The sequence below is a fragment of the Palaemon carinicauda genome, chromosome 27, assembly GCF_036898095.1.
Source record: "Palaemon carinicauda isolate YSFRI2023 chromosome 27, ASM3689809v2, whole genome shotgun sequence".
In the NCBI taxonomy this organism is placed as follows: domain Eukaryota; kingdom Metazoa; phylum Arthropoda; class Malacostraca; order Decapoda; family Palaemonidae; genus Palaemon; species Palaemon carinicauda.
This window is the reverse complement of record NC_090751.1, coordinates 82,555,633-82,569,405: the sequence shown is the minus strand read 5'-3', so window position 1 is coordinate 82,569,405 and position 13,773 is coordinate 82,555,633. Positions and strand designations below refer to the sequence as shown.

Sequence of the window (13,773 nt, the reverse complement as noted above, 5' to 3'; positions counted from 1 at the left end):
CGGTGTATTTTGCATCTTCTAGTCTTGGATGGTCTGAGAGAGAGAGAGAGAGAGAGAGAGAGAGAGAGAGAGAGAGAGAGAGAGAGAGAGAGAGAGTTTAAAAACCTCGTTAATGGCAAAATACAACACAATTTGGATCTATGAATTTGGGACATGCAGCCCGGCACAGGGGCCTGGTGGGCCCTTCAGCACGCATGTCGAGCAAGCTGGCAGAAATGAAGCATATTATGGCATACTGGTGGTCCCAAAATGGTGTAAATGTTGGTTTTAAATAAATCCAATTGGGTCAATGAATAACAGATAAAAAAAATCTAAATAACAATTCTTAATATTTTAATATAATTTTCGGGAGGAATCATAAAAAGGTGTTTGATATAGGCCTATTGGAAAATAATCGTCACAATAAGAGTTTTTGAATTCTGAAAGTAATCTCGTAAAACAAAAGGTTTTTGAATTTGAAAGTATTCTCGCAAAGATTTTTTCTTAATTGAAAGTAATCCTGAAATCCCGTAAAGTGGATTTTTTAGAATTCCCAAATAACTTTGAAAAAAGTAGCTTAAAGTAATCTCGCAACAAAAGGTTTTATAGTAATCTCGCAAAAAATATTTAAAGTAATTTCGCAATTGGAGTTTTGGAAATTGGAAGCAATGAAACAACTTTTGCCGAATTCTACAAATATATCATGAGTATTTTAATTGAAAATCATATCCAAATTACAATCAAAAGCAACCCCCCCAAAAAAAAAACAAATTTACAACAAAGACAGGCCTTCTGACAGCCAAACTATTCTCCTACAATAAAAAAAAGCGAAGTAAATGTTAAGCTTTGTGGCATTTAAGGGGGATACAGGACCAGTGGTAGGAAAAAGGAAAAGTCTAAATGGTTTCATTTATAATTTAGTTCCTGTAATAGTTTGAAAACAATGCCGTTATAAATAGGGCAGATGTTTCTATCAACGTATCATACAGCGCTATAGGCTTCTCTAGTTAAAAGTGGGGATAACATTATTTATCACTTGTAAAAGGTTACTATACAATAGTAATGTAAATGTCATTTCTTTGAAAACTTCAATTTCTATAACACGATTTAACATTTCCAAACAAACTGCAGTACCACAATATTGATAAAGAGCAGTAGAGAGAGAGAGAGAGAGAGAGAGAGAGAGAGAGAGAGAGAGAGAGAGAGAGAGAGAGAGAGAGAGAGAGAGAGAGAGAGAGAGGGCTACTTTTAAAGACTATAGAACAAGATAAAAACAAAACCAGAGCAATAAGACGAAAGTGTAGGAGGGAGGAGAGGAACTCATCAACAACAGCGAACTTGGAGTAGGAGGTATGTGTGGAGGAGCCAAAGGCCGGAGGAGGAGAAGGAAGAAGAACCCTGCCGCCACTCGTTCACTTAGTAAACACACATGGGACACCCAAGAAACTTGCCATATACCACCAGAAAGACCTTTCAAGACGGTAATCTGGGACATTCCCATTAGCTCGACGGCCTTCGTGACAATTGTGTTTAACCGTCAGCCGAGTGATTGGAAAGACAAGCACAAGAAGGGCCATACAACTAGATAAAGCACAGTGTTACTGAGCTACGATTTGCAAAGGTCATCGACCAAAGTGAGGAGGACACCCACCACCACAGTACAGGACGAAGTGAGGGCGGCAGCAACTCGGCGAGGAACGCAAGACCTCGCTATAACGACCGTCGCTCACACAATGTAAACAATCTATGCACATTTTAAAACTTACCGCCCCCAATAGTAGACGGTTCACAGCACAACTTTAAAAGAAGGGCTGAAATCATGGTCACCCGTTTTGCCAATCCGCTGGCACCAAGGAACATGGTATATATTTCAAGCGATGGTCCCTTCACAGAGCCATGATTACCAGACCTACAGAGCACCATTGCCAAATCTCTAAACATACGCAGTCAAAAAAACCAATAGATTTCACTTAGCCTTGCTTCCAGCTACTTCCCTTATTTATAAAATTTATCAAACGTCTGAATTCCACTTCGGTGCCAATACGGAGCAAAAGACATCCACGTCATCAAGTTCATTTTTTCTACAACTGGCACATGGTACAAGCCAGCGTGCTTAGAGCCGCTTCTTCTTCTCCAACCATTGGAAGTTCGCAACATCTGTTGGGCTTCACTTGGCCTTTCTGTAACACTGGCTTCTAGGAGGAATGGGACGAGATGTCCTCGTTCTGTCACGGATCATACTGAAAAAATAAAATTCACCAAGCTCTCAGACATAAAAAAAAACTGTTTAACGAGCATTAGGATAAAATCCTTTATTTTTTTGAGGTATAAATTTTCACTATGTTGTTAAACCTAATGGTTTATTTTCTAATTCGATTCTTTAAAGGGAAACTATTTTAGACCTTTCAGCCGTAACTAACCGTCAGCCACCAATACCTGCCCCATTTCTTTACATCAAAAGTCATTTACGTGAGAATATATATATTAACTTTTCCTTCAAACGGTTTCATTATTTCATTTTACACGGACGCACTTAAAGTATGTTGCTCAAAATATTCTAGAATTTACTCATGAGGATAAGTTGGCCAAAAAGACAATTTCTCAGTTACTATATTATGAATTATTCTATCCACAATATATATATATATATATATATATATATATATATATATATATATATATATATATATATATATATATATATATATATATATTAAAAGCAGTATGCAAGCTCAGGGGCCCCAACAGGGAAAATAGCTCAGTGAGGAAAAGAAACAAGGAAAAATATACTATTAGAACAGTTAAATTTAAATATTTCTCGTATAAACTAAATAAAAATAAGAGAAAGGAAGTGTGCCCGAGTGAAACCTCAAGCAAGAGAATTTTAACCCAAAACAGCCGGACAGTGGAAGACCATAGTACAAGGCTATGGCACTACCCAAGACTAGAGAGCAATGGATGGATTTTGGTGCCCTTCTCCTAGAAGAGCTGCTTATATATATATATATATATATATATATATATATATATATATATATATATATATATATATATATATATAATCACAAATACAGTTTCCACAATAATAAGTACAATATCCCCCAATGATATAAATGTTAAAATTTGTTCACACCAATAAATACTTTGTCTTTGAAAAAAAAAAAAAAAAAAAGACTAGTAATAATTACCAAAGGTGAAAAATTCTTATTATATAACATACGACTTTTCCCATCAACCTATAAAAGGAAACAAAACCAATTGAGAACATGATTCAAACGCTGACCTTGTTTTCTCTCTCTCTCTCTCTCTCTCTCTCTCTCTCTCTCTCTCTCTCTCTCTCTCTCTCTCTCTCTCTCGTGCAATTGGCAATTCTTCGAAAGTAAACATCCAGTACTTGTTTGAACAAGGAAAAAGTTGATTCAAGACGCAAGGAAACTTATTTGTAAAGTACTATAAAACGATCTCAACTGTGTAGTCTACATATACATAAATGATATATATATATATATATATATATATATATATATATATATATATATATATATATATATATATATATATGACCTAAGGGAATTTCAAACTTGACACCTTTTCATTAACGAAATTTATAATAATATTAATAAAAATAATAAATGTTTATTGGACAAAATAACAATAAAGACTCAGTCCAAGCCTTTATTGTTGACCTTATTGAAGAAGCCAATTGGCTGACAGAACCTCATTAAATATCATTTGCAATATTTAAAATTTTTTTCAAAGGAATTTTTTTTTATCACAAGAAAAATTCAACAATTACACATCTTAAATGTTTGATTTTTCTCCCAATTAACGGACAAAATAAAGATATTCTTATATAAACACACACACACACACACACATATATATATATATATATATATATATATATATATATATATATATATATATATATATATATATATATATAGATAGATAGACATAGATATATGTAAAATATATATACGAAGTTATTTACAATTTTTGGTCAGATAAGATTATATCTTTTAAGGATAAGTTCGAGCTCTAACAAAATTTTTAATCAAGTTTTAAATAATACAAAATAAAAATTGTATATAAAAACGAGATGGCAAATGACCTAGAGTAAAATGTGAATAGCATGAAAAAAAAAAACCAATGGAAATACGAAATTTCTATAAAATAAATTTTTTTTAAGTCCTTTGGTAATCCATTACAAGGCTTACGATATTCAAATATTGTATGAGAAGTATACTGTCTATATCTAAATTTCAAACAAATCCTCTCAAAATGAAATCTTAATTTCCTACTAATTTTCCCGCTATAAGTCTAATAATATTTAGTTGACAATTAACACTACCTAAAATACTATGATTAATATTGGGAATATTGGTGTTAATAGCTCGTTTAAAAGAAAATAACTTATATCAATGATCTCTTGACTGTACCACCCTGTAGGCTAAATAATATTACAAAAATGTAATAATCTTGCCTTCTCGGTCATAAGGCTCAATACTACACAGTATTCTAGAAGTTTTATCCCAGTTGTGACCAGATTGTGGAACTTCAGAAATTCAAGTCTGCTGCAGAAAACGTTTTTTCAAGAACAGGTTGACTTTAGGCTCCCATCAGATCGATTTTAACGTTGTTACTGATCTTATAATATTTTATATTCATCACTTCTCATTTAGTTTATTTATTTCCCTAATCTCTAGCTGGAGATCTTAGGCCCATAGCATCCCGCTTTTCCAATAAGGGTTGTAGTCTAGCTGGTTGTATTAGTATAATAATAATAGTAATAATAATATTACTTGCTAAGCTACAACCCTAGTTGGGAAAGCAGGATGCTGTAAGCTGGAGGGCTCCAACAGGGAAAATAGCCCAGAGAGGAAAAGAAATAAAGAAACCACAAGAGAAGTAACTAACAAGTAAAACATCTTAAAAACACTATCTACATCAAAATAAATCTTTCATAAACAAACAATAGAAAACTAAAAAAATTAAAAAAAAAACCAAGAGGAAGAGAAACATGATAGAATAATGGGCCCAAGTGTACCCTTAAGCAAGAGAACTCTACCCCAAGACACAGGATTTTATTAAAAGAACGATAATAGGTATCATGTCCATGGGAGTAATAATGCCTTATGTAGGCGGGGGGGGGGATAGTTGTAATTATGACTCGGCTAATTACATGTAATATCTGAGATGGTATTTGTGGAAATCAAAACATTACAGGTGTTATTCTGCAGAACGTTATGGACTGTCAAACCCTATGCTTGGACGTGACATGACATTCCATGATTTACTTTCGTACATATGGCATTTCCAAAGTAGACTAGGCCTACGTGTGTTTTACGGCAGTTTAGAGTATACTGTATATATATATATATATATATATATATATATATATATATATATATATATATATATATATATATATATATATATATATACACACACACACACACACATATATATATATATAAATATATATATATATATATATATATATATATATATATATATTTATATATATGTATATTTACATAGATATTTATATAACAATAATAATATTAATGACTGAATCCTTTTAATGAGCCCTAATAAGTCAAGTAGCTTCAAATTTAGATATAAGCCAAGACTGAAACAAATAGTGTTCAGGCAAAGATAGAAAATAAGAGGCTACCAAAAACAAGACAATTACCACTCAGAAAAATATCGAACGCTCTTGCTCACATCAAAACATGATCAAAAAAAGACAATTTACCTCGAAGTCAAACCAAGATTCTTTACTTGAGGCTTTGCCAGAACAGTTTTAGGCCAACAGCTCTGATTTCTATTAGCATTATCGAGTTTAACAATATTCAGTGGGCCTACACTAAAGAATTGTAAATGTATACTTCTTAATAAAAGATAAAATAAAATATTAGGACGATTATAATAATGAAAATTTGAATAGGCTATTGAATTGAATATACATTATTATCATTATTATTATTACTAGCTAAGCCACAACCCTAGTTGGAAAAGCGGGAAGCTATAAGCCAAAGGGACCCAACAGGGAAAAATAACCCAGTGAGAAAAGGAAATAAAGAAAGTAATCAACTATATGAGAAGTAATGAACAATTAAAATAGAATATTTCAAGAACAGTAACAACATTAAAACAAATCTTTCTTATATAATCTCTCTCTCTCTCTCTCTCTCTCTCTCTCTCTCTCTCTCTCTCTCTCTCTCTCTCTATATATATATATATATAAACCATATTAGCCTGTTCAACATAAGAAAAGGTTGCTACAATTTTGAACAAAGGATAACGGAGGTGCAGATCTTCGTGTGTGGAAATAACTCGCAAATAGGCCTACTGATAATGGATAGAAATATTGAAGTTTAAAACCTCAAAAAGTACAAATCTGTGATTACTCATAAACTAATTAATTATGCTTAAAAAGACGTTTAATCATAAACAACATTCTTAGTGATATTTTTCTTAAGACAATATGAAAATTGTTAAAGAATAAAAGAAAAAAAAAACACAGAAACCTAAGTAAGCTTACTCGGCTGGGTCTATAAGAAAAGCACGGAGGACCCTTAAATATCACCTACAGTGTACTCTATGAGGCACATACTATGTATCATACACATATGGCTAATACTGCATAAAATAAAGGTGTGTCTCCACTACTGATGTGACACTTGAAAGCACATACTGTCAAAAGTGGTTTGCAAGTTACGGGAAACTGAAGCCACTTGACATTTTAATGATTCTAAACCAGGTAGGCATTAAAAATGGTAAACAGCTATACTAATCATTTCATTAAAAAAATTAATGTTAATACCATCGTGCTGTTGACCGGCTCAATTTTAGTACTATGTTGTACACTACACATTTCGCAAAATTTCCAAACGCATACATAATTGTATATATATATATATATATATATATATATATATATATATATATATATATATATATATATATATATATATATAAACATTATCTTAAAATTAAAATGGAAATATCATTGCTTGCAGGAAATCTTAAACTATGGGTAGGCTCAACTAAAAAATGAAAAAAAAAAACAATGCACAAAAAAATAACTATAAAAGGATTTTGACATTATCATAAATTCAAGACTAATATAAAAAGTTTTCAACGCGTCGAAAAAAAAATCCTTTACCATAGAAAATTAAATTTCAAAACTATTAATGAAATTAAAATGGGATATTAATAGATATTTGTGATAACCTTTGTTAGTATATTTCACTACAAAATATATATTTATCATAGACGTTCGGGTGAAAGTGTATATATATATATATATATATATATATATATATATATATATATATATATATATATATATGTGTGTGTGTGTGTGTGTGTGTGTGTGTGTGTGTGAACGCAGTTTAGAAGTTTCTCGTAACGTGTCATTGAACAACGGCCAGTAGCTACATCTTAAGGCAAAGGTCGGCGGCCAAATTTCTATCTTAACATTTCCTTGGAAGGGTCCGCATCAATAGTATACACACGTACGAACAGACTCATTACACTTTAATATCAGTATACAGTGGGTACGATACTAATGGCATTCTTCACCTCTAACTAGAATCGTCCGAAAGTTCAAGTACCGAGTCAATAAACGTTAACGACTCACGAGAATCGAGTGTGGGCCTTTTAGCAGACAGAGGGACGATCCCTAATGTGTAGGGAACTTGGGAAGGTGACCAAAGACGAAAGCACCCGTGGAACCGTCTACCCGACCTCCCCCGGGTGAAGTAGGAATGGACTTGTCCGGCCACCCATGGAACCGCCTTTCCTCCCCCGTGAAGTAGGAATGGACTCGCCTGGCCACGTCCAAGAAAACCCGCAAAATAAAAGATTTTTTTTTAATAATTACCTGGACTTTCTCTTCTTATGAAGATGTGACGTATAGTTCCCGGTAATTATGCTGGTGTGTAATTCCTCTTAAACATCGTTCTATAACCTTTTACACATTTCATATACGTAAAATCCCGAGTCAAACTATTTGCAGATCGTTTCCCCAACACACAGAGAGAAACTGACGAACAGTCACACGGGCGAAATTCCCTTCATCTTATGCGCACAGCCCCTTCACCCTGATTGGTTCGTTCGTAATGCCTCCAACCAATGAGAACCCAAGTGCTGCTCGGCAGCCGTTCGTGAACGAATACATGGCCACCATCCTAATGACGTCACTTGATAGGCGGAGCTCACCGGTCTAATGACGTCATTCAGTGGGCGGAGCGTCTTCCCACGCTCTGAACTTTGTTCAAGCTAATAAATACTCGGTGATGAAATTCAATGTGAGCTTTCTACGACTATGTATGTCAGTTTAGAACTTAGTATAAGAGAGATTGAAATAATCACTTATCGTTCTGTTTGTTTTAATATTGCACTAAGCATTAAACTTACGACTAACAGTATGGATAATTCATACCATACAGAGAGGTTTTCAAACATTATGTTGGTGTTGGTCGCTTGGTAGGTCGTAGGGTGGCCACGTCGACCAATCAGCGTTGAGAACGAAGAGCGCAGTCCCAAAATACTTGGGCCTGTAATTGCGGAGGGGGAAATGAAGTCAGCGCGACTAGCATTATGTTTTTTTTTCTTCCTTTTTTTTTTTACATATCCGACCCTGATATTATACGCCCATCCCATAATAGTAATGGCAGACGGGTCGAAGTAATCATAGATGCTAACACCTACAAAGCAGCCCCACTAAGATTATTCATGAGTCCACCATTGCAAAATAAGCAGCGTCCTTAAAATAGACCAAAACGTGTCAGTCACAGTGTGCAACATCGGCAACCTATTTGCTCGGGAGATATGGCAGCAAAGAAGCAGAGAGTTGCCACGAGTCAGTATTCGGACCCAATGTGATTTTTGTTAATGTCACATGCAACGTCTGGTCACGAAGAGGGAATCAAGCATAAATCAGGACTTGCAATGCTTTAGTTTCAATATGAGACGTGTTCCGTGGTCCACACCAGGCCACGTTGGGGGCTCAAATAAGTTTTGTTCACATGTTAAACAACAAAGAAGTGATTATCACAAGAGCGTGTGGCGATATGTGTCTGGTTGGTCACTTGGCTGGCAAGCCATGATAGTTCTCCATAGCAATGAGGGGTTAGGCCTACATCAAAAGCGATTTCGCAGTGGGTTGAAACACTGTAGTAGAGAGAAGCAGTTACATCCGCTTTAGATATGGAACAGTAGAGCACTCTCGTTTTACTTTAATGGATAGAGTGACACCACCTGACAGCCAGGGAAAATTGCTTCTGGTGGTGTCTAGAATATCTGCGCCAACTTACGGTGACGAACTTAGGAAGTTGGTCCTGAGCTGAGCAAGTGTTGCCCTTGTGAAGCTGAGCACGCGGTAGCCATTACACACACACACACACACACACACACACACACACACACACACACACATATATATATGTATATATATATATATATATATATATATATATATATATATATATATATATATATATATATATATATATATATATATATATATATATATATATATATATATATATATATATCACGTACAGCTGACTACGTGCTACAGTATGGTATAAAGGAGAACTATATGGCTAACCTCAGGTGTCAAATATAGCACTGCAGCTTTAGCATTATCCTTATAACTAATTTTTTTTCTTTTTTATCGATTCATGCCATCATGCCTACTTACACACCCAGAATTACATATCATTAAAGTATGATAAGTATTATTTGTTACTGACGTCACTCTTTATTTATATTTCGACTCTTGATTCGTGCATGAACCAGTTGTGCAGTATAACTACCATTACCATAATTATAGTAGGCCTATACATTTAGACAGAAGACTCGGCTTATACTGTGTTCTTCTTTTGATTATAGTTTAGATAGGACTATACAATTAGACAGATGGCCCAGCTAATCATATGCCATACTGCCCACTAATGGTCATATTCTAGATAGGTCTAAACGTTTAGACAAAAGGTCTAATTAGTCATATGCCACATTGCCAACAAATTATTTCATTTTAGATAAGCCAATACATATTATTATTATTATAATTATTATTATTATTATTATTGACTTTGTTATTATTATTGTTAGATGAAAGCTTATTTCTTTATTAATGAGAGTATTAATGCTGTTCATTTTATGTCTTAAATTACACTCACTTAATGAACAGCACTAATACTCTAATTGTTGTTGTTTTTATTGCTGTTATTATTATTAGTTGGTAAGGTACAACCCTAGTTGGAAAAGCAGGATGCTATAATTATGTCCAAGGTCTTCGACATGAGAAAATAGCCCAGAGAGGAAAGGAAAGGAGTAAACTACAAGAGAAGTAATGAAAAATTAAAATGAAATATTTTGAGAACAGTAACATTGAAATATATCTTATATTACCTGTAGTCAGGAAGTCCTGTTGATCATATGCCACATTGCTCTCTGAGAATTACATTTTAGATTAGCCTATGCATTTAGACAGAAGGTCCAGCTAATCCTATGCCACATTGCTTACTAAGGATTATATTTTAGATAAGCCTATGTATTTAGACAGAAGGTCTGGCTGATCATATGCCACATTGCTCACTGAAGATTACATTTCAGATAAGCCCATACCTTTATACAGGAGGTCAAGCCTTTCATATGCCACATTGCTCTCTCAGTATTACGAATTGGATAAGCTTATACATTTAGACAGAAGGTCCAGCTAATCATATGCAACATTGATCTTTAAGGATTACATTTTAGGTAAACCAATACATCTGGACAGGAGGCCCAGCTAATCATATGCCACATAGCTCCCTAAGGATTACATTTTAGATAAGCCTACGCATTTAGACATAAGTTCCAGCTAATCTTAAGCCACACTGCTCTCTAAGGATTAAATTTCAAATAAGCTTATGCATTTAGACAAAAGGTCTACCTAATCATATGCCACATTACTGTCTAAGGATTACACTTTAGAAACGCCTATGCAATTAGACAGAAGGTCCAGCTAATCATATGCCACATTGATCTTTAAGGATTACATTTTAGAAACGCCTATGCGATTAGACAGAAGGTCCAGCTAATCATATGCCACATTGATCTTTAAGGATTACATTTTAGAAACGCCTATGCAATTAGACAGAAGGTCCAGCTAATCATATGCCACATTGATCTTTAAGGATTACATTTTAGAAACGCCTATGCGATTAGACAGAAGGTCCAGCTAATTATAAGCCACATTGATCTTTAAGGATTACATTTTAGAAACGCCTATGCAATTAGACAGAAGGTCCAGCTAATCATATGCCACATTGATCTTTAAGGATTACATTTTAGAAACGCCTATGCGATTAGACAGAAGGTCCAGCTAATCATAAGCCACATTGATCTTTAAGGATCACATTTTAGATAAGCCTACGCAATTAGACATAAGGTCCAGCTAATCATACGCCACATAGCTCTATAAGGCTTACAGTTTAGAAAGGCCTATGCATTTAGACAGAAGGTTCAGCTAATCATATGCCACATTGCTGTCTAAGGATTACAATTTAGATAAGCTTGTGTAATTAGACAGAAGGTCAAGCTATTCATATGCCACATTGCTCTCTAAGGATTACACTTTTGATAATCCTATGCAATAAGACAGAAGATCCAGCTACTCATGTGCAGCATTGTTATCCAAGGATTACATTTTAGATAAGCCTATCCAATTAGACTGAAGGTACAGCTATTCTTATGCCATATTGCTCTCTAAGGATTACACTTTAGGTAAGCCTATGCAATTAGACAGAAGGTCCAGCTAATCATATGACACATTGCTCTGTAAGGATTACACTTTAGATAAGCCTTTGCAATTACACAAAGGGTCCAGCTAATCATATGCAACATTAGTCTCTAAGGATTACATTTTAGATAATAATATGCAATTAGACACAAGGTCCCGATAATCATATGCCACATTGCTTTCTAAGGACTACATTTTAGATAAGCCTCTACAATTAAACATAAGGTCCAGCTAATCATATGCCACATTGCTCTCCAAGGATTACATTTCAGAAAGCTGTATGCAATTAGATAAAAGATCCAGCTAATCATATGCAACATTGCTCTCTAAGGATTACACTTTAGATAAGCCTATCCAATTAGACAGAAGGACCAGCTAATCATATGCCACATTGCTCTCTAAGGATTACATTTTAGATAAGCCTATGCAATTAGACAGAAGGACCAGCTAATCATATGCCACATTGCTCCCTAAGGATTACATTTTAGATAAGCCTATGCAATTAGACAAAAGGACCAACTAATTATATGCCACATTGCTCTCTAAGGATTACATTTTAGATAAGTCTATGCAATTAGACATAAGGTCCATGTAAACATATGTCACATTGCTCTCTATGGATTACATTTTAGATAAGCCTATGCATATAGACAGAAGGTCCAGCTAATCATATGCAACATTACTCTCTAAGGATTGCACTTTAGATGAGCCTATGCATATAGACAGAAAGTCCAGGTAATCATATGCAACATTGCTCTATAAGGATTGCACTTTAGATGAGCCTATGCATATAGACAGAAAGTCCAGGTAATCATATGACACATTACTCTCTAAGGATTGCACTTTAGATGAGCCTATGCATATAGATAGAAGGTCCAGCTAATCATATGACACATTACTCTCTAAGAATTGCACTTTAGATGAGCCTATGCATATAGACAGAAAGTCCAGCTAATCATATGACACATTACTCTATAGGGATTGGACTTTAGATGAGCCTATGCATATAGACAGAAGGTCCAGCTAATCATATGACACATTACTCTCTAAGAATTGCACTTTAGATGAGCCTATGCATATAGACAGAAAGTCCAGCTAATCATATGACACATTACTCTCTAGGGATTGGACTTTAGATGAGCCTATGCATATAGACAGAAGGTCCAGCTAATCATATGCAACATTGCTCTCTAAGAATTGCACTTTAGATGAGCCTATGCAAGTTGACAGAAGGTCCAGCTTATTATATGCATCATTTTACCGAATAGGGACATTCCTCCTTGGTGCTGTATGTTGCTGGTTTGCTATATGAATGGGCACTAGTCTCATTAGAAATATACAATAGGATTATGGGCCTATCAACAATGCATTGACCCTTCTCATATAAACTGTATTATCCACTTCCATCTTGGATGCACCACTAACACATTTCTTCCAATGCTCTCGAGTTACACGACCTTTCTTACTTCATTATCTTTCATTCTAAGCCAGCCCATTAATAACCACTGAAAACACTGTCAACCTTATTTTCATCTCTGGGTTTTTTACACTACTTATTATCTCATTATTCATTCTCTGCATACTAACGTATCAATCAATGTCCTCCCTTGTTTTCCATGTATTTTAATGAAACATCATATCTTATAATAAGAAGATATATGTAAAATCTCAAGAAGATTGGAATGGCTTTTTGAGTGATCTTTTGCTTTCGAAATGGTCTGAATTGTATTAAAGGATTGAGGCTGTTGCTCTCTTAACTAAAAAGCAGGCCAAGTTAATATACATACCCCGTCTTGTGTGTTAAAATCCCTGGTTTAATGATGACTGTAGATTTCCTTATTTTGGAGATACATGAGGCTTACCTTCTCTGGAAAAGTAAGCCTAATAGGTAAGATTTTACTTGGAATATCTACACACAGTTTAGAGCTGTGCATGGCTCATGTATGCTTCAACTGAAAAGGGTTAAAATTTGACCATAACACCACTTCTGG

At 34.5% G+C, this 13,773-nt stretch overlaps 1 protein-coding gene across 1 annotated transcript in view; it reads right to left on the bottom strand.

Annotated features, from left to right (window-relative positions):
• The window catches only part of LOC137621009 (putative uncharacterized protein DDB_G0291608), a 58,319-nt gene extending 50,234 nt beyond the window's left edge, over window positions 1-8,085 (bottom strand). The window contains exon 1 of the mRNA XM_068351449.1: window positions 7,874-8,085. The gene's annotated coding sequence lies outside the window, so the exon portion shown is untranslated. The remainder of the gene's footprint in view (window positions 1-7,873) is intronic.
• Between the last annotated feature and the right edge of the window lie 5,688 nt (window positions 8,086-13,773).